Here is a 21839-nt window from a genome sequence, read left to right on the forward strand (position 1 = left end):
TCACTTTTCTAAAGTTTCTTGGAGTCTGGAGGGACCATATCACATAGTTCTGGCCAAAGAGATGTAGGCAAAGTCCCTTGACTGTGCTTCCTGATGCACTAAAACAACTACCGTGTTTTTTGTATGGAGAAGGCCTCCTCCCTGTCTGCTTCCTGCCCGACAGTGGCACAGTCTTCTTCAGACCATGGGGATGGAAGCTGCCTTGGGTGATGCTGACGGTGGGGAAGTGGTGAGAAGCAGCAGCCTGGTCCCAGAGGCCGCTCCGAGATACCACATTGGCTGCACACTGCCTACCTCCCAAGTTCTTGTTATGGTCAAAAAAATTAACTTTTAAACCACTATTTTTCATTGTTCTGTTACAGCTCCTGAACTCACTTCCACGTAGCGCATTGGTTTTGATTTTTTTGTCTTGTTTTGTTTTTGTTTGAGACAGAGTTTCGCTCTTGTTGCCCAGGCTGGAGGGCAATGGCATGATCTCAGCTCACTGCAACCTCTGCTTCCTGGGTTCAAGCAATTCTCCCGCCTCGGCCTCCCAAGTAGCTAGGATTACAGGATGTGCCACCACGCCCAGCTAATTTTTTATTTTTAGTAGAGAAAGGGTTTCACCATGTTGGTCAGGCTGGTCTCAAACTCCTGACCTCAGGTGATCTGCCAGCCTCAGCCTCCCGAAGTCCTGGGATTATAGGAGTGAGCCACTGTGCCCGGCCATGCATTTATTTTATTATATTATTTCACTTATGGTGAAATGTCTCAGAAGTAAAAGTATTTCAAAATTTAAAGAGGTAACATAAACCATAGGAAAGTAGAAATCATTTAATCAAATGAGTGCAGACCCTCTACTCTGGTGAGGCAGACGAGGGGAATTCGTGGCTTGGCCAGTTGTTGTTCTGTTTCCAATAAGTTTCTTGTGCAGAATCTGATTCCTATTCCAACTGTGGAAATGAAATCAAAGTGGAGTGATATTTGATTTTGCTGTGTCAGATCATTTCTTTTATGGTTCTGAACACTAACAGTAATAAAGTGTGCTGTTGGTACTATTTAATACAATTCCAGCTTATAGAGCTAAGCAGATGTGACTGATGTAACTGACATCACTTACAGTATCACTGGTGGCCTGTGGCCCACAAACACCTTGTGTCATAAGGTGAATGACATTAGCATAGTTAACAAAGATAACTAGGTAGGGAAAGGAAGATCAAATGACTGAATGACTGAAGAAACCAGGTGGGAAAGAGGCAGAAATAGACATCTTCAAAGATTTTAGTGGCAAGAATAGCCCAACGTCCTTAGCAGAGCGTGGACTGATGAAATGACTCCAATCATGTATCTCCTCCTTGTGACACTGCAGCCCAAATTCACAGTTCCAAGTGTGGGTGTGTGTGCATGTGTGTGTGAGAAAGAGAGAGACTTAGTAGTTAGGCATCGGCGTCCGTCCTTGTTTTCCGTTACTAGGTTTGGGTTGAAGAATATGACAAACAAAGCCTTTAGATTCTGAAGAGGAAGAGCCTGCCATTGATTTATTACCTCTCAATTTCTGTAGGAGAGCTGTCGCCCCGAAAACAATTTGGGCTACTGTAAGGAAATATCTTTGATACTCAGGGGCGAACACAGTAACAACTATTACTGCCAAGGTATGTTGCAGAAACAAGCTAGTTTAATGATTCTGGAGATTCCTTTAACCACGATTTTTCTACAGAGCTGAATTATACAAATACTGCTAGTGGGAAATCTTATTTTTGCAGACATACTTGAAAGAGAATTTCTAAATGTTCATTTCAAATGAATGCATAGGTATTATTATCAACTGAGAAGTATACTGCTCAGAACACGGACTCTTCAGACACTGAAATCAGAAAAGAGCAACCTCTAACTTATTTTTAAAAAAGCTTTGTTGCCATGACCATGTGAGTAACCCCTATCTTCAGTGAATAAGATTAATGTTACAAAAGCCTAAAGATCATCTCAAGATAAAGTGCTACCTTCTGATATTATTGATTTAAACAAATAACAATAAATAAATATGTAGACATGTAGCCCCTACGTACAACAAATCAGACTTACTTTTGAAAAAAAAATAGCTTTAAAAATCTGCAAATTGCTTTGTGAAATGTTACATTTTTTTCACTACTTTGCAATTCATTAACTAACTGATATTTTTTTTCCTTAGAGCTCAGTTTGATATTTCATTTTTAATGTGTCATTTTTTGCACACAATTAAAACCTTTAATGAACAAAGTGGAGCATATTTAAATCTTAAGTTTGAAAAAGCTAGTTCTGGTTTGTGGCTCCGAGTCATGTGTGAACACACATACATTTGTCTCTTCTCCCTCCAGAGACCATATTAAGATGAAACTGAAGGAATGAAAAGGGACAGAGTCAACGACAATGACGAGACTCAGAAGAGACCATCGATGGGTGAGAGATTTCCACAGACTTAGGCAAGAGGAAAGGTGGAGAGAGACTTTCACTTCTGGGAGTATAGGAGATTAAATATTCTCAAAGGTCCTGCAGCTAAAAACTGAATCCTGCATAAATTACAACAAATGTAACTTTAAATGCCTTGCTGGGATCACAAGAAAGTGAGGGAAATCTCCAAAAACCAAAAGCCAAAAAAAGAGAAATGAAGGAGGAAAAGGAGGGAGAAAAGAGAAAGAAAAAGGAAAAGTGTGCCAAACACAGAGGAGTGAGCAGTGATCGGTTTAAAGACATTTCATCCTTCATGCGGTATACGGTTCTAAAACCAACAAGCAATGGAATTGTGCGGCATAAAAAAAGAACAGGACAGGCCGGGCACGGTGGCTCACGCCTGTAATCCCAGCACTTTGGGAGGCCGAGGCGGGTAGATCACGAGGTCAAGAGATCGAGACCATCCTGGTCAACATGGTGAAACCCCGTCTCTACTAATACAAAAAATTAGCTGGGCATGGTGGCGCGTGCCTGTAATCCCAGCTACTCAGGAGGCTGAGGCAGGAGAATTGCCTGAACCCAGGAGGCGGAGGTTGCGGTGAGCCGAGATCGCGCCATTGCATTCCAGCCTGGGTAACGAGTGAAACTCCGTCTCAAAAAAAAAAAAAAAAAAAAAAAAAGAACAGGACATACAGGGAGGCTGGGATTGGAGAAAACGCTCTAAACCTGTACAGTCTCATAAAAAATTTACCGAACTGTAATAACAAAAGTAAATAAACACACACATAAATGCTACTGCCATTTTTTGTTTTCTATAAATAAATAGTATTGTAATCATAGACAAAATATTTAAGTGTGCTTGCTGTGGTCAAATGCTGTAGCTTCTGAGTCCTGGAGAAGACGTCGTAAGGAGGGACAATGTCATTCTCAGGCTAAGATGTGGTGACCCCAGAGGTGGAAGGTTGTGGCTCATTGCCTCATTTCTTTCTTTTGCTCTGGCTTAAAATAGAACCCTACCTTTGCCGTCCAGTTTCTTCCTTTCATAAAGAAGCTGTATGTGCACCTCCAAAGGCGGCCAGACACCAAGTGCCATCCTGCTGCTCTGAGCACTGGAGTCTGCAGCTCCAATCCTCGGCAGACACTTCCCAGTCCCAGTTAGCACCGATGATAACTGGGATGTGATCACCCCTCCTCGCTGCGTTTATTTTCATTGCTGTCTCTGGTGGCATGCAACGTGGGCGCCTTCGTTTCTTGGCTACCCCGTGTTCACTTGTCTCTTTTTAAATCATAACTCCAAGCTTCTCTACAACACTTCAGAGCTTTCCTTTGTTGGTTTACTACGTGGAGTCATATAACCAGAATGTTTCATCACGTTTGGAATGTTCTCGTAAAAAGTTAGATTAAAACACATATACAAGCTTGGGAGAACAGTGTAATACATACTTGTAGGTTATACGGATAAACTGGGGGAAGAGAAGAGTTGAGGGCTGTGTGTGCTGTGTGGCCTTCCGTGAGACAGTACGTGGAGCACGGTGACTCTCATTTTTAAACTGGTGCTTGACGCAAGCACAAAGCGTAGTCAAAATGTGGGGAGATTGCAGGTATGCAAGCACAATTTCTAGTTGGGTAATTTTGTCCCTTTGCATGTTTATCTCGTATATATAAATTTGCCTGTTACAAAAAAAAAAAAATAAGAGAGGCATTATGACGATGCAAAGGCACAATTGACCCACAGGCAAAACTTGGTAACAGCTCTGCCTTCTGAAGACTAAACCCCGACCCATGGAAAAGTAAGTGACCTAAATCTGAGAGTCACCCACCATTGACCTAGGACTTTTTGTTTTGTTTTGTTTTGTTTTTGTTTTTCTTCTGTTGCCCAGGCTGAAGTGCAGTGGTGCAATCTCAGCTCACAGCAACCTCCACCTCCCAGGTTCTAGCAATTCTCCTGCCTCAGCCTCCGGAGTAGCTGGGATTACAGGCACGCACCACCACACCTGCATCACTTTTGTATTTTTAGTAGAGATGAGTGAGGACTCTTAAAGGGGGCTGAAATATCCCTGGCATGCAGAATTTCTCCAGATAAAAGTAACCACACTTAGGCTCTTGGGAGTCCCACAAGCCAGTCTCACTCATGAACAAAGAGGCATAAATTTTAAACAAAATATTCATAAATCAAACCCAGTGACATACCAAAGAGATCAAACATCACAGTCAAATAGGGATTATGCTAGTCATTCAAAGGAGGTTTAATACTTGCAAATCAACTAATTTGATTCACCACATTAACAACAAAAATAGTTGGGTGGAATGTATGGCAATTCAAAAGATACAGAAAAGCAATTGATAGTAACTCATTTTTACACTGGGTATAAAGGTAAACTTCTTCAGTCTGCTGAAGAGTATCTATACAAAAATCCACAGCAAACACTTTGCTTCCTGGTAAAATGTTGAGATGAGAAATGGGTCAAGGATGGAAGGATGAGAGAATCTTCTCTCTCATTCATCATTGCACTGGTTCTAGCCAATGCATTGAGGCAAGAAAATAAATCATGAGGATTATGAAGAAGAAAATACTACTACTTTATTCACAAACGATATAGTTATGGACATAAAAATCTAAAAATATCCAAAGGCAAATTTCAGAATTGTTAAGTAAATTTAGCATGGTCACTGAATGCAAGGTCACATATATAAAACACTGCTTATTTCATATGTCAGCACAAACAAACAAAATGTGAACAATTTTAGATGACTCCATTAAAGGAGCATAAAAAATCAGACTATCAGATATACGCAAATTAAACACAGTTTTACACCACTACCCACCCACCACAATACTATAACAAAAAATCAAATTACATCAAATGATGGCAAAGATGAAGGCAAGTACAATTCTCACACACTGCTGGCTGGAGTGCAAATTAGTACCACCACTTTGGAACACTATTTAACACTATCTAGTAAAGCTGAACATACACCCACCCTATGACCTAGCACTTCTACTTCTAGGTATGTATTCAACAGAAATATATACATAAGTTCATCAAAAAATATGTATAGCAATGCTGTTTTAGTACTATTGCTAATGTCTAAATATTGGAAAGACCTAGGCGTCCAACAACATTCAATCTGATGATTAAAGTGTAACCTTTTCATACAATGAAACACTGTACATCAATAAGAAGGAATGACATCTGAGTATACCAACAATAGGAATAAATCTCATAAACATCATGTTGAACAAAAGAAGCCATCTGCCAAAGAGAGCATAATGTATAATAATTATTTAAATAAAATTCAAAAGCAGGCTAAACTTACTTGTACTGTTAGAAGTCAGGATAATGGTGACATTTGGTAGAACGTAGAAAGTGGGAGGGAAACTAGGGGACTTCTGAGTGGGGATGAAGTTCTATTTCTAGAGCTAGGTACTGATTGCAGAGGTGTGGTCACTTGGCAAAAACTGATTAAGCTTCACACTTACGGTTTTTGCACTTTTTTAAAAGTGTAATTATACTTCAATTAAAAGCTTCCTTAAGCAGGAAAGAAAATGTAAAACCCGAAGATACTGGAAGGTAAAAGAGGATGGCACGGGTGGAAAGAAGGAAGGGCACAATAACGTTTTCATCTTAGAAAGTGGAGAGTCGACAGATATTATTATTCATGGAACGAGAAATGTAAGCTTAACTATTTCAAGGTGGCAAAGATGGTGAATGGGGAAATCAAGACTGGCGTTACAAAATCAGGGTATGTGGCAGAACAGGGTAAAGCAATGAACTAAATCTTCATTTGTCATAGAGGGAAATTAATAAATAAGGCCTAAACTAAATGAAAAAAAAAAACAACAACTTCGTATCTTAAAACAACTATGTTATTTCTCATCATTTTGTGGGTTAACTGGGCAGCTCCTCCTTGGCTGTTGATTTTGCTTGGGCTCAACCATACGCAGCATTCGGCTGGAGATATGGCTGGGCTGGACATTCAAATTGGGTCTCATTAGCATAGCTGGTGGTTGATGCCGGCTGATGGCTGAAACATATCACTTCTCCTCTGTGTGGCCTCTCATTCTTCTGTAAGCTAGACCAGCTTCCTTAAACGACAGTCTCAAGACAGCGTCCCGAAAGCTCAAAAGCAGAAGCTGCAAGGCTTCTTAAGGCCTAACCTCCAACTTTATAAAATGTTGCTTCTGCCTTATCCTACTGAATAGAGGAGGTCAGAAGGTCAGCCCGGATTCAAAGGTTGGGGAAATTCTGCCTCCCGATGGGGGAGGAGGAGCCCCAAAGTGATGCTGCCAAGTGGTGAACAAAACCAGTTAGGAGGACTTTCCACATTTGCAATCTACTATGGTCTGTCCTCTGCCCACAATTATTTACATTTCTCTCAAAGAAACATTAGGAAGTTAAAATTGGTTCTCTCCGGGAAGTAGAATGGGGGTATATTATTCTGGGTTGTCCAGAGAAACAGAACTAACAGGAGATATATATATATATAAAGAGATTTACTAAAAGGAATTGGCGGACAAAATTATGGAGGCTGAGAAGTCTCACCATCTGCTGTCTGTGAGCTGGAGGTCCGGGAAGGCTGGTGGTGAAGCTCCAGTCTGAATCTGAAAGCCTGAGAACCAGGAGAACCAATGGTGTGAGCCCAGGACTTAAGACCTGAGAACCAGGAGCATTTACGTCCAAGGTCAGAAGAAAACTGATGTCCCAACTGGAGCAGAGAGTGAATTCTCCTTTCCTCTGCCTCTTTGTTCTATTCAGGCCTTCAACAGGTGATGTAGGTGGTGCCCACCAATTCAAATTCTAATGTCATCCAGAAACACCCTCACAGACATGCCCAGAAATGGTATTTAGCCAAAAACCTGGGCATCCCTTGACCCTGTCAATTTAACACATGAAATTAACCATCCCAGGGGTAAGAAAGAATAGAGACACAGTTTTGCTTCATTCTAAGTCCTTCTATAGGACTCTTTTTAAACACGTCCATGTTTTATAAAAATTAACATTTCTAACATCATGTAAGAGTCAGTCAGTGCATATAAATCCCCTGCTCTGGACACAAAAAAATAAAAACAAAAACAAAAAGACAGTTTCCCTATCCTCACTTAATAAAGGCTGAACAACATTTACTGAATATGGATTTTAAGAAGTATAAGATCATTAAGCTACTCAGAACCCACAATCTTCAGTCATATTCTCCCCACTCCACGAGACTAAAGAATCAGTTTAAAAATATGATCATATATGTGAAAAATACTTCTTAAACTGTAAATGTTTTATAACTCATTATATATTACCTGTTGCTACTGGATGCTGTATTAAGCCACGTGGAGACCCCAAAAGAACCAGAAAATAGGTTCCTGCCAGCAAGGAATTGGCAGTCTACGTGAGGAGACAGAACGACACCCACTAACCAATTATAGCCCTTACACTGGACTGTAGGGAGGCAGGGACCATGACTCTTCGTTCATTGCAGCCCTACCAGGCCCCACACAATATAAGACCTTGATAAATATGTGCTAATGGAGGAATGGATCAATTACCTGGCAGCCCATGATTCAGAGCCTGGACACAGGACTGACTGCAAGTGCTGGAAGCATCAGAGAGCAGAGATAGAGGAGCTGGTTGCACTCAGCTAAGGCAGTGAGGCTGGGCTTCATTTCTAAGTCACAGTGCCAAAGAGGGAAGACAAATATTCCAACCCAGAGGAGCCCAGACAAGGAAAGACACATGGAAGTGAGGAGTTCAAGGCAGCTTGGATGGAAGAAAAGAAGCACGAAGAGGGCTGCAGGTCCCGTGAGCACTGTGGCCACTGGACAGTGGTGGGGGGCTCAAGTGGAGAGGGACAGGAGGCCCTGGGGCAAAGGAGAAGGAGAGATGGAAAAATCCCTACAGCCCAGCAGGCCACAGGGGGAGCCCTGTCACAAATGCTTCTGCCCTTCCATGTAGAAGAACCCCACCTTTTCTTCTAACTTTTATTCCACGCCCAATCCATACTAGAATCAGCTGGGAGAGCAAACGTGAGTTGGGCCAGTCTCCTGCTTACCAGGACATCAGAGGCTTTTACAGTGGGACGGACAGCCAGTGACACGAATCACGAAGGGTCTTGCGGCAACCCAGAGTGGTGGAAAGCCAGGGCCGTGAGCCCAGGCACACGCAGGTGCCCATCCCAGCTCGGCACTCTTAGGTCAGATCCTCAGGGAAGCTGCCTTATTTAAGCCTCAGTTTCGTCACCTGAGACTAGTCCCTGCCTCACCAGCTGGGAGGAGGAAGTGAAGTCACCCAGGTAAAGCATTCAGAAGGGTACATGGCTCATTCCCAGGGCTGCATGAACCTTCATATTGTCATGGGAGCCACATCTTTGAGGCTAGGGAAGACTGGATGGAGGGGCTGGTATTGGATCCAGACTTGAAAAGAAGCAGCATTTAGACTGCAGAGGGAAAGCTAGGGCGTCCTGGGTAGGAAGCACAGTGCAGGAAAACAGTGTGTTCAGGGAGTGGCGAAGCTTCATCTTTGACTCCTGGAGGGTGCATAGGAGCTAGGTCAGCAAAGGCAGAGAGACTCTCCTAGAGGTGTTCTGAGGTGTCCCCAGCAAGAAATGCAGACCTTGTTCTGGAGTCAGTGAAGAGCTACAAAGCCTTTGAGCGTGAAAGGGACCCGGTCAAGGCGAGGGCTCTCTGGTAGGCCTGGGGCAAAGGCTGCTGAGGACAGACTAGATGTGGGGAGCCCGTGTGGCCCAGACCCAGCTTCCAGAGAAGGTAGAAAGCGGGGCACCTTTGCACTAAATCAATGCTGACACGTGCTGGGGAAGACCTAGGATTGAGATGTAGTGCTTGGGACATTCTCTCTTTCACAACTGGCTTCAGAGGCGAGAAGATGGGATGACAAGAGGAGATAAAGGGCCATGTTAATGATTGCAGAGGCAACACGGTTCAGGGAAACATCGATGCACCTCACCTAATCATTCACCAAGAAAGCGTCAGCCAGGGAGTCATGTAAGAGAAGGACAGCTCTGCAGCCCTGAAAAACGAGCTGGATCCAGATGAGGTCTGGGCTTGGACAAAAGGAAAAATGGACTGTTCTCTAAATCTCCTTCAAGCCTCTTCAGGGTTCCCTCGCCTGGTTACCATCACCCTTACCCTCGAGTGACCAGGCCCCGTGGCCACATCCGAATACGCCATGTCTCCATGTGCAGTGTGGTGTATATGTTGGAATTCCTACAATGTGCTCCCTAGCTGTGGGGCTTTGGGTGACTTAACTTGGTCCCTTGAGACCTCTGCAGCAAATGGAGATAAAGATGACTCCTTCATGAGTAGACTTACTCTCTGGGAGTCACCAGAGAGGAAGATAAAATAAAGTAAGCAAAATAAGAACTTCTATTTTTCCATCTTAGTCTCTTCCTCCAATATAATGTCAGAGTTAGTGAAATCCTACAAGGTGCTGGGCTGAAAGTCCCTGTAGGTCGCTGACCTCAACGATTGCCAGTGTGTGTTGAAAGAGCCCACGTATTTCCCTTTCAGGCTGATTCTAAATACACAGATACTGTTTGCTCATAATACAAAGGTATGTCACAATCTGTGAGAACATCTAAACTTATTAAAAACTTACAGTAGCATGCTAGGATGAGTGTTCTAGAGACTTGCAGGTGTTCTCAGACCAAACTGCTTTTTTTCTGAAGAAATTATATGACGTGTTGACACCAGTAAAGCAATTCCAAAAGGAAACCTGATTTCAGTACATCTTTCTGCTGGTTTGAACGTAGAACAGATTTATAAAATTTTATTTCCCTTTTGAATCTGGCAATGATCTAATAGAAGTGCCATTGTTGCCTTTTGATATGTTTCCATTGAATTTTAGGCCACTTACATCATATATGTATGGATATAAAAATAGATCTTCTTATGCTTTCTCATTAGGAATACAAAGTTCATGACAACTTTTCTTCTCCATAAATCTAATTCTGATTAGGATTTGGGCTAGAGTTTATCTATATTTCTATCAAACAAAATAATAATAGCACTTCAGTTAGATCATTGCCTATCAAGTAATGAATGCAAATTTGTAAGACTGTGGGAGCCATATTTGTCCCACACAAAACACTAGAGAGAGTGTAAGTGTGTTAGAGGCACCATTTGAATAGAACTTGTTCTTATCTGTTCAATCTCCAGTGGGCTTCATCTGCAATGTTTTCTTAGTTCAGGTAAGTTCCTCATAGCAATGGAAAATAATAGAACCGTATTTTGAAACATCTCTGAGTAATTCAGGCTAGATTTTCTTCTAGCTGGTCTGAACATGTACGGTTTTGTAGGGTGGCGTCAAGAGTAACATTAAGAACAGCCTTGCAGGCATTCTCAAACTATTTAGATCTGCTTCTTTATCACAATTGCCTCATGAGGTAGGATAAATATGAGACAAAATAATCAGAGCTCTTCCTGGCCCAGAACTAAGGCAGACTCATGGAGCAGAAACGGATTGTATTGGAAGCATGTTAGAAAGTTTGAAGACTCAATAGGAATGCCTCTGTGAAAATCAACAACATTAAAAAAAAATGAAAACTTACAAAGCTAAAAGAAAACTTGGTTTGGAGAAACAGAGATAATTCAGGGAAGAGAAATTATATCACAAGCAAGTAAGAAAGCTAATAATAAGAGAAGATAAAACCTAATATCTACAGAAAAATATAAAAATATACATACTTAAAAGTTATGCTACTCTTTAGGAACAGTCAAAAAACAAGAAGGTATAAAGTTTCATTTTATTTTATTTTATTTTTATTTTAAGACAGGGTCTCTCTCTGTCACCCATGCTGGAGTACAGTGGTGGGATGTTGGCTTACTGCAGCCTCAACCTCACAGTCTCAGGTGATCCTCCCACCTCAGCCTCCCAAGTAGCTGAGACTACAGTCATGCGCCACCAGACCTGGCTAATATTTTATATTGTTTTGTAGAGATGAGGTTTCACCATGTTGCCCGGTGTGGTCTTCAACTCTGAGCTCAAGCAATCTGCCCACCTTGGCCTCCCAAAGTGCTGGGATTACAGGTGATGAGCCATCAACCCCTGCTAAAAGGTTTGAAATTTTAGAAAGATAAATTAAAATTCTAATAATAGGGCTAAAGGCAAAAGTATACGTGAGTTTTCATAACAGGAAGCCAAAACACAAATGAATGAGAAGTATGGCAAAAAAGATGAAATGCAGAAATAGAGTATATATCAATATAGGAGGCCTATTATCTAATTAATAGGTGTTACAGAGAAATTAAGAAAGTGGAGAGAAGGGAGATATTTAAAATATTAGATCCTGCACATGTATCCTGAAACTTAAAATTAAATTTAAAAAAAAATAAAATGAAATATTAGAAAAATGTCCCCTAAATAAAAGTTAGATGTCATCAGAGAATGATTTTTGCCCAGTAAAATAAAATTTTTGAAAGCTCCACAACTAAGTACATGATACCAAGAATAAGGAAATACAAAAAGCTTCCATAATGTTGAGTGGGGGGCAGAGTAATTTATGAGACAAGAAATATGCTGACATCAGACTTCTCATAAGCAACATAGGATGTGAGTAGAAACTGGTGGGAAAGTGATTTCTTGAAGATAGGATCGTATAGCCAAACAAGCTGTCAGTCAAATGTGATTGACCTAAATAAAGACATTTTTGGATAAACAAGCCCTCAAAAAACCACTTCTGACTTCCTTAACAAATTACTTTGAGATCTACTCCATCAAAAGTGGATGAGAACAACCCAGAAAGAGAAAGACTGGAATCCAAGAAACAGTGGGTTCAACCTAGACAATACGTACAGAAAAATCCCAGAAAGACAGCTGTATAGGAGAAAGCAACAGGTCCAATCTAAGGTAGGAGAACTTGAGAACTCAGGTAGGAAACAGATAGGGACTCTGTAATTGTTGATAGGCTTGAGAGGCTTGGTAAACTGAAGTTGTAATCAAAGCACATTCTCCTCCCACCTTTTTTCTGTCAGAAAGGAAAGAAAGAAAGAAGAATAGAAAGAAAGAAAAAGAAAAAAGGCAACAGATGTCAGGAAGACCAAATCCTGAACAAGAACACAGTAATCCAAATACATGGCAAAGTAAAATGTGACATGATTTTAAGCAACGGATAGAAAGAAAAGAAAAACCATTTGACCTTGAAGTTACTGTGCCTCCTCTCTTTCAAGTCACTCCCGACATTAGACCTGTAAAGAGAAACATGGAATCCTAGCATATTGTCCCTCCCTGTAGGGGGCAACGATTAACTGATTATAATAATGTAAATGCTTTTCTTGATGGGTTACAACTTTTTAAATCACTTTTTTTAAAGTTATAACTATTTAAGTCACTCTGAAACATAAGGAAGAGAAAAGGTAGGAGAGTACAAGGTCACGTGACATAAATCCTCTCCTATTATAACCAGAAGTCCATAGAATGTTCTAAAGCTGATGAAATTAGGAAACAGGAATACACGCATATTATTCTGGATTATGAAATAAGCCTTGGAAGAATGAAAAAGAGAAACTTCCAGTAAAAGTTTCCTTAGGGGAATGCAACTACGGCTTGGAAGAGTTAGGCCGGGAGAATCATGCTTTTCATTATAAGTTTGCTTATGCTATTTCACTTTTTGAAAGTGAATCAATTGTGTCAATAATATTTTTAGGTGTGCGTGTGAGAAAGAGAGAGAGAGGGTGTGTATGCGTGTTTTCCTTGTAGAAAGAACCATACCTCATCTAGCTTTGTTTTCCTAGGTCTATCCTAGTAATTGGTACAGTAACAATAAAATAACAATAATGATAAAGTGTTTTCCATACATTACTGTTACTCTTTCCACAACTCTGCAAGGCCAACATTATCTTCATTTTTCTGATGAGCAAATGAATGTAAAGGAGTTTTGAAACAGAAATTGTCCAAGGATATGCAGCTGATTAAGAAAGGATTTGAACCTAGGTCTGGCTGTTTCTAAGAACTTGGGATTTAAACGAACAAAAAAACAAAAAAAAACATAAAACCAGTATTTCAACAAACGATTGTGAAGCAATGAATGCATACAAAACTTAAAATGAATGTCATTACGTTGTCCCATGCCGCAGAAAATACCTTCTATCTTGCTATAAATATCACCATCTAGATCCAAAATGCTTTTTAGACTCTTAAACGTACTGTGCCTAAAATAACTGGAAGAGGCTATTGTGAACTAATAAATAAGGTCAAGTAGGAGCCAGAGGGAAAATTTAGATTCTCAGAAGTAAGTGGAGAGATTTTGACCAGTAATAGAACAAATTGCAACAATCCATGCTGAAGGAACACTGGGTAGTAAATATATATTGAATGAACCTCAACATTTTCAGCTTTCTGGACTAAAATATTTTCATGCAGATTTAAACGGCACAGGCATTAGGGCTTCATGCAAAATTAGTTTGCCTAAGTGGCTGCGTCTTTGAGCCCAAAGAAGGTCACACAGATGCAAGAGTGTGTCCTGTCTCAACAACACAGCAAGGGTGCCCAGGCTTTACCATATCAATAAAAACGGTTGTGTACCCGACTTTATATATGTATTTATAAATCATATTCTCATCTACTTAATCAAGATACGCATTTCAGCACATACAGGAAAACAGAAAGGATGAAATAAATACAGTATAAAAATAGTATAAAAAAATTCTACTTTCTCCTTTTACCCTTCAGTGGGTCTCATGCAACCCCAACTGCACACCACTTTGGAGAACACTGGTCTATGGGGTGACTTATCTCACACTGAGCAAGTAGCCATGGAAAATAAAATTGTGTTTAAAAGAAGAAACTATTATAATCAGAGCCAACACTTATTAACGACTTACCTTCTGCCAAGCACTGTTCTAAGCAAGTCATATGTTAATTCATTTAATCCTTTCAACAACCCTATGGGCAGTTTTGCTATTAACCCCTCATTTCACAAAACGTGAGACTGAGGCACTGAAAGATTCAAGAACTCATCTGAGGTTACACAGCTGCTAAGTATCAGATCCAGAATGCCTTTAAAAAAGCATTTTGTTTTGGAATAATTTTTTATTCAAAGAAAAGTTGAAAAGATGATACAGAGAGTTTCCATATACCCACCACAGAGCTCCCCTATTTGTTAATATCTTACCTGACCATGGTCCATTTGGCAAAATGAAGAAACCAATATTGACCAAAATGCCAGACTTTGAGTTTCACAGTTTCTCTACTAATGCCCTCTTCCTGTCCCAGCGCCCCAGGATATCACAGTACATTTAATTATGTTGTTGCCTTAGTTTCTTCTGCTCTGTGACGGTTTCTCAGGCTTGCCTTATTTCTCATGATCTTAACATTTGTGAGAATGACTAGTCAGATATTTTGTAGGAATGTTTCTCAATATGAGTTTGTGTGATGTCTTGCTCATGATTGGACTGGGGTTATGAGATTTTGGAAGGAAGGTCACAAATGTGAAGTGCCCTTCTCATCACGTCGTATCGGGGTACATGATATCAACACGATGTGACCATTGATGGCACCCTTCATCACTTGATTAAGGTGATGTTGGCCGGGTTTCTCCACTCACATCTGTAATCTTTGGAAACAAATTGCTAAGTCTATGCATTCTGGAAAAGGGGAAGGGAATTCACTTCACTTTCTGGAGTGAGGGGTAGCTACATATATTACTAGAATTCTTCTGTAAGGAAAGTGTGTCTCTTCATTATTTTATTAAGTCAGTTATTTAAAATAACAATAAGGACACACATATATTTATTTTTACTTGGTGTTATAGTCCAATATCATGTTTTTTATTGTCACTCAAATTATCCAACTTTGGCCATTGGGTGCTTTCAGGTTGGCTCCTGTGTCCCTTTGAAATACTACCATCAATGTGGTTGGGATTTTTTTGTTTCCTTTTAATATTTTCTTATTTTCTGGTACCACAAGACACTCCAGCCTCATCTTGTATATCTCCTGCCCAAGTCTTAGATTGAGCCATTTTCCCAGTAGCCCTAGTTCCTTTTGTTGGAGGACAGCATTGGAAACCAGGCCCTGGATGCTGTGTGCTCAATGCTACTGTAGTTTCATTGCTTTTGGGCCCTCTCCATGAACAGAGCAAGGAAATATACATGTGCATACTAACCCATGTATACATACCTCTCTATAATCGTTTCTATATCTGTATATATTAAGCTAAACCTGAGTGCATATTGACAGTCTTTAATCCAGGAGCACAGAGTTCATTTTAACCTATTCCTTTAGAATTTAGCCTCACAGTTTCTAGCTAAAATAACTTTTTCCAAAGTCACTTAAGTCACCTCCTCTTTTTTCCCCAAGCCCCTCAGTGCTGTTATATCATCCACTATGCACCAGTCAGGATTCTGCCACAGAAACAGAGCCACAGAATAAGTAGGTTATGTAATATACACATGCACACACACACACAAATACACACAGAGATACACACACAGACACACACAGACACAGTTTCTTGGCTTATAGGTGACCATCTTATCCCTGTGTCTTCATATCATCTTCCTTCTATGCATGTTTGTGTCCAGGAAAGCCTGGAATGAGGAGAGTGCAATGGGCTTTGCAAGGCACGTGCTGTAGGAGGACCAGCTTCCCCAGGCATTGCACCTGCACTATGGGCATGTCGGCAGCAGCTCTTAGCCAGGTTGCAGGGTTAAGTATCCATCAGGGCCCTAACAAACCTTTACAACATTCCGTCAAGACACAATGTGAAGTACTGAACAATTTTCTCTTCAAACTTTCTTGATCTTCGAATTATTGTCAAATTCTCAAGTGAGGATCTTGATAATCAACAAAAGAAAAGCAGAAACAACCTTGGAAGGGCATGGATCACCAGGACAGCAGTTAAGAAAAGCGATCCCCACCACCCTCCTCCCTGCTGGCAACAAAGGATCACAGTTCTGAAGCTTAGTCATTAACTAGCCTGGCAACCCCAACAATGCCAAACCCTAGGTGGGGTTACCTTTTACACTTCTCAATACCCTACGTATGTTTGAAGAGAAAGGGACTATTCTTAGAAAGAGTTACAAGGCAGTTTCCTTGAAATAGCTACAAAAACACAAGGCAGAGTCTTAGGGCAGTGGAAGGAGCCCCCGATGCACACCTTGTCACCTGTTGCTCTCATCTGCTCACCTGCAGCTCTCACCTACTCACCTGAAACTCACACCTGCTCCCCTGCTGTTATCACCATCTCACCTGAAACACTCATCTGCTCACCTGCAGCTCTCACCTACTCACCTGAAACTCTCACCTGCTCCCCTGCTGTTATCACCATCTCACCTGAAACTCGCACCTGCTCCCCTGCTGTTATCACCATCTCACCTGAAACTCGCACCTGCTCCCCTGCTGTTATCACCATCTCACCTGAAACTCGCACCTGCTCCCCTGCTGTTATCACCATCTCACCTGAAACTCGCACCTGCTCCCCTGCTGTTATCACCATCTCACCTGAAACTCGCACCTGCTCCCCTGCTGTTATCACCATCTCACCTGAAACTCGCACCTGCTCACCTGCTGTTATCACCATCTCCATCTCACCTGAAACTCGCACCTGCTCCCCTGCTGTTATCACCATCTCACCTGAAACTCGCACCTGCTCACCTGCTGTTATCACCATCACACCTGAAACTCTCACCTGCTCACCTGCAGCTCTCACCTACTCACCTGAAACTCACACCTGCTCACCTGCTGTTATCACCATCTCACCTGAAACAGTCACCTGATCACCTGCTGTTATCACCATCTCACCTGAAACTGTCACCTGCTCCCCTGCTGTTATCACCATCTCACCTGAAACTGTCACCTGCTCCCCTGCTGTTATCACCATCTCACCTGAAACTCGCACCTGCTCACCTGCTGTTATCACCATCTCACCTGAAACTCTCACCTGCTCACCTGCTGTTATCACCATCTCACCTGAAACTCTCACCTGCTCACCTGCAACTCTCACCTGTTCATCTGCAGCTCTGCTTCACAGGTCAGAAACTAATACCAAGGAGCAAGTGAAATCTTCAGGATGGAACAAGAAATTTCACATGCTGAAAACCTGTTCATCCTACTCCATCACCCACACTACTTATCCTCCACAAATGTGACCTAATTTCTTTGCCTTCCATGGTATCCACGGTTACTGCTCAAAGACCACTGGGAATAACAGTGACCCAACTCTATCCCAGACACCCTTGGGCATCTTCAGGAAACCCTCTCTTGCTTTCCAACCAGAATCTCAGACCTGTCTGAGAAGAGCAAAATGAAATTATCCCTTCTCTGCTGAAGAAGCTAGGCTGGAGTCAAGGGTGTTACAATGTGAGGCTAATTACTGTAGCCTTTTAATATTCTCTTCTCTGAAGCCCTCCCGGGAAGGATAAAATAAAACACTGCATAATAATAGGTGAGATGAATGGTGGACTGGGAACCTTCACTTGCTGCATGACCTTGGACAAAGGAGTTGACCCAGACTTGCAATCTCATTAACACAAAGGGAAAAAGAGAGAAAAAGGCCCCTTTCTTTTTCTCACCAGAGCACAGGGCATCAGGAAGGAGCCAGGGTGGGTCAGAGAGGACTCTCCTACTATATAGACCTGGGCACGGGGTGACGCAGGCTTGTTGGAGACACGGCGCTTGGCTGCATAGCTTTGGATTCTCCATTACTGAATCCCTTACGTTTTTCCCAGAATTTTTGTTCAGTTGAAAGCATTCATTTTACGTGTTTTAAAACGTTTTAATTGCAAACCATATCATACAGACATGTATAAAAAGCTTATGTACAGTTTAGAAACTACTAATAAAACGAACGCCAGTGTATTTACCTTTCAGGAACAGAAAGAGAATCTTACCATACCTTGGAATTCTCACGTCTCATTCTGGTCACTGTTTCCTCCTTCCTCGGAGAGCTAACTGCTAGCCTGATGTGTGTGTTAACTGTTCTCATTTGCCTTTTCTTGTCGCCTGCAAATGTACCTGTAAAAATATATAGATAAATTTTGTTTTTGCTATTCAGACCAAAACAGTCCCACCTTATGAATTCATCTATTACTTGCTTTTTGTAATTAATTTTATGTTTTTAAGGTATCTCCATGCACTACACACATGTGCAGCTGTGTGTAGCTCAGTCATTGCCACTGCTGTATCATATTCCTTCACACACTAAATTGAATATACCACGATGTATTTATTCATTCTATCACTAATGGGCATCGGGTTGTTTCCAGTTTGGAGCCATTAAGAGTGATGTAGCCATGGATTTCTCTTGCATACGTCTCCTGGAACACAGGTATAAGACTGTCTTCAGTTAGGGGTAGAATTGCTGTGTCATGGAACATGTGAATGTTCAACTTTACTAGGCAATACTAAGTAGTGCTACTCTGTTTTTCAAAGTGGCTTACCAATTTATACTAGCAGAATCTCCATGGCTTTACACCCTCCTAAGCATTCTAAATTGTCAACTTTCTGGTGGTTTTTGCCAATTTGGTGGTTGAAGATGGTTTCTCATTGCAGTTTTAACAGGTAATTTCCTGATTAATGGTAAGACTGGGCATCTTTTTATATGACTCTGAGTCATACGTGTGTTCCTTTTCTGTGAAATGCCTGTGCATGTCTTTTGTCCCCTATTCAAAAGAATCCTTTGTTTTGTTGTTTTTTGCTTCATAAGAATTATTTTATATTTTGGAAGTCCTTTGTGGTTATATATTGCAAATATCTTCTCTCCATTCATATCATCTTTCTGCTCATTATCCCTTTTTGTATCTCAGATATTTCCTCTTGGACCATTTCCTCCTGCCTGAAGTATACTGTGCATAATTTTCTTTAGTGGGAAACCTCTGGTCATAAAGAATGTTTCACTTGTTTGTTTTATTTGAAATACCTTGATCTTGCCCTCATTTTTCAACACTGTTTGGCTTGATACCGAATTTTTGTTAGGAATTATTTTCTCAATGGAAGATATTATTCCACTGCCCTCTGGCTTCCATTACTGTGGTGGGAAGTCGTCAGTAACACTAATTGCCATTCTTTTGTAGAGGGTCCATCTTTTCTTTCTGGCTGCTTTTAGGATCATCTCTTTTTATTTACTCTGTACTTAGTATGAATATATCTAAGTATGATATACCTAGGTATATTTGTCTTTTATTTATCCTCCTTCAAATCTGTTGAAAATTAGCATCTTTCAAGAGTTCTGGAAAATTCTCAACCATTACCACTTAGAATAAAATCCCTTCTTCACATCTAGCTGAAACTTCTCATTTTTCTTCTCTCTTTTTTCACTTTTTCTCATATTTTTAACTTACTTCTCAAACTTATAACCATGATAATTTCATTGCATCCATCTTCATTTTTTCTTTCGAACTATATCTAATTTTCAGGTTACTCCACCCATTGAGGTTTTAATTTCAATTATTATATTTTTATTTTTAGAAATTATGTTTGGTCCTTTTTCAAACCTACTTTCTCCCTACTCGAATTTTCAAGATTCCGGTTTACATCGTCAAACATATTTTGCATAGTTATTTTACTTTTGGTATTTAATAAATCCAGTATTTGAAGCTCTTGCTGGTCTATTTTCACTACCTGGGTTTTTTTTTTTCCTACTGGTTCTCTCATTCATAATATTTTATTTCCCTATGTATTTTGTAATGGTTGATTATAAGCTTCTCATTTTCCCTGGACATTTATCTGTGGAAATTCTGATTCCTCCAGAATATATTCGTATTTATTCAGTTGGTCACGTGAGGTAGTACCAAACTGAGGAACATTTTAAAATTTCAGAGTTAAATATTTAGGACCAAATGTGTGGTATTAATTTGAACTGCGAATGCAAAGTAGTCTGTGCCAACAGTGATTCTCTGAACTCAGAAAGACTTTCCTTGGATCTTTTTCTGTTTTCACCAAAAACGTGTATTCCTTTGGGATCCCAGCTTTATTTAAGATTCTACTATGAGGTACTCTACTTTGGTCACGCTCTGGACTTTCACTTTGTCTCCTATCCCTATACAATCTCCAAGGAAGAATCCCAAGGCTCTGGCATTTGGTGGAAATTTCCAGGATGAAAGTAGTATTTCTTACTTCCACAGAAGCTCACCAAGTATTTTTTAAATTTTTGAACATTTACTCTATTCAGCATCTCAGTTGCTTTGGAAGGGAAAATGTTCTGGCTATCTAATTCACTGTATCACTGAAAACAGAAATAGTCGAACTGGTTTATTTTTAGCCAAAGCTAATTTCCAGATTGCTCTGCACCTGTGAACCTGAACCAATTTGCATGAATGTGCCTTCCTTTTCTAGCTAAGAAGAATTTCCGAAGAGGAAAACAAATGGAGCTCACTGGGAGAAAAACCAGTAGCATGCCAGTCTACCTGCCCTAGTGACTCCCAGAGTGATGATTCTAACCTAGGTTTGAAACTGTCATGGCAAATGCATTGATAATAATAGCTAATGTTTCCAGGTAAGGCTTATTGTCATTTACCAAACACTAAATGCATTATACACATTACCTCAATTTTCACAATAACCCTCTGACACAGGCATTATTATTAGCTCCATTTTACAGATGAGGAAACTGAAGGGCAAAGTGGTTAAATAATTTTTCCAAAGAATGTGTTGGAAGTGGGAGTCAGTTGGGCTCCAGGGCACAGATTCTTAGCCTCTCTGTTGTGCTATCTCTGTCAGAGAAAAAGCAACTAGTGAAGACCTGGCTGCTTGAGAAATGGGGCCCACATTTGATTGTTCAGGGAAAACGGTTTCCCTAGCATCACAGGTCTGACCTGAGCTGCCTGTCTGAAACACACAGGGAGTGGGTTCAAAATATATCCAGCACCTTTCAAGCAGAAATTCTAATTTAGTTGGCCTGGGGTGAGGCCCCTACATTTTTATTTTGTCAAGCATCCCCAGGTGTTCTGATAAAGCACTACGATTAGGACCACCCCTCTGTGAGTTGTTACCCAGGGGCTGCCTTGAACAGCTTCCTCTCTCTCTTGGTTCATGCCAGAACACTTTGTGTGGTTTCACTTTCCCAGAAAAAAACAGATGTTGGGCAAGAAACAGTTGTCATCTCACTAGTCACGTCTGAATGTCGTTGGGCAATTTATCTCCCTAAAATCGATCCTCAGTTTCTTCCTGTGTAAAATGTGAATTTGTTTTAGTGTTTAGATTTAAGACTATTGAGTTTGTAACTGGTCATTGAATAAACCCAATCTCTTTTGATTTAGGACTCTGTAGAAGCAGGTTAGGGCTGGGAGGAGGGCTTCTCTGGCTTGAATTAGGCATGGGGACTATTCATGGACTTCATATGTACATCACTCCATATGCACGAATATTTGGAAGCAAGAGTCACCACAGGATGCTATCACCTAAGTGATCCTGCATGGTCTCCAACACAGAACACCCTCAATGAAAACTTCAAGATGTCTCCTCCCCAGCAAGAAGTACAGTTTAATTGAGGAA

The 21839-nt window shown here is 40.8% G+C and overlaps 1 long non-coding RNA gene across 1 annotated transcript in view; it reads right to left on the bottom strand.

Moving 5' to 3' along the window:
* Positions 1–3104: 3104 nt before the first annotated feature.
* The window catches only part of LOC135268657 (uncharacterized), a 244723-nt gene continuing 225988 nt past the window's right edge, over positions 3105–21839 (bottom strand). The window contains exons 3-4 of the long non-coding RNA XR_010336955.1: positions 18244–18362; positions 3105–4077 (exon numbers count right to left, since the gene is read on the bottom strand). This is a non-coding gene — a long non-coding RNA (uncharacterized LOC135268657). The remainder of the gene's footprint in view (positions 4078–18243; positions 18363–21839) is intronic.

This window comes from Aotus nancymaae, unplaced genomic scaffold (assembly GCF_030222135.1).
Source record: "Aotus nancymaae isolate 86718 unplaced genomic scaffold, 86718_ANA_hifiasm-v0.15.2.pri h1tg000041l, whole genome shotgun sequence".
Lineage (NCBI taxonomy): Eukaryota > Metazoa > Chordata > Mammalia > Primates > Aotidae > Aotus > Aotus nancymaae.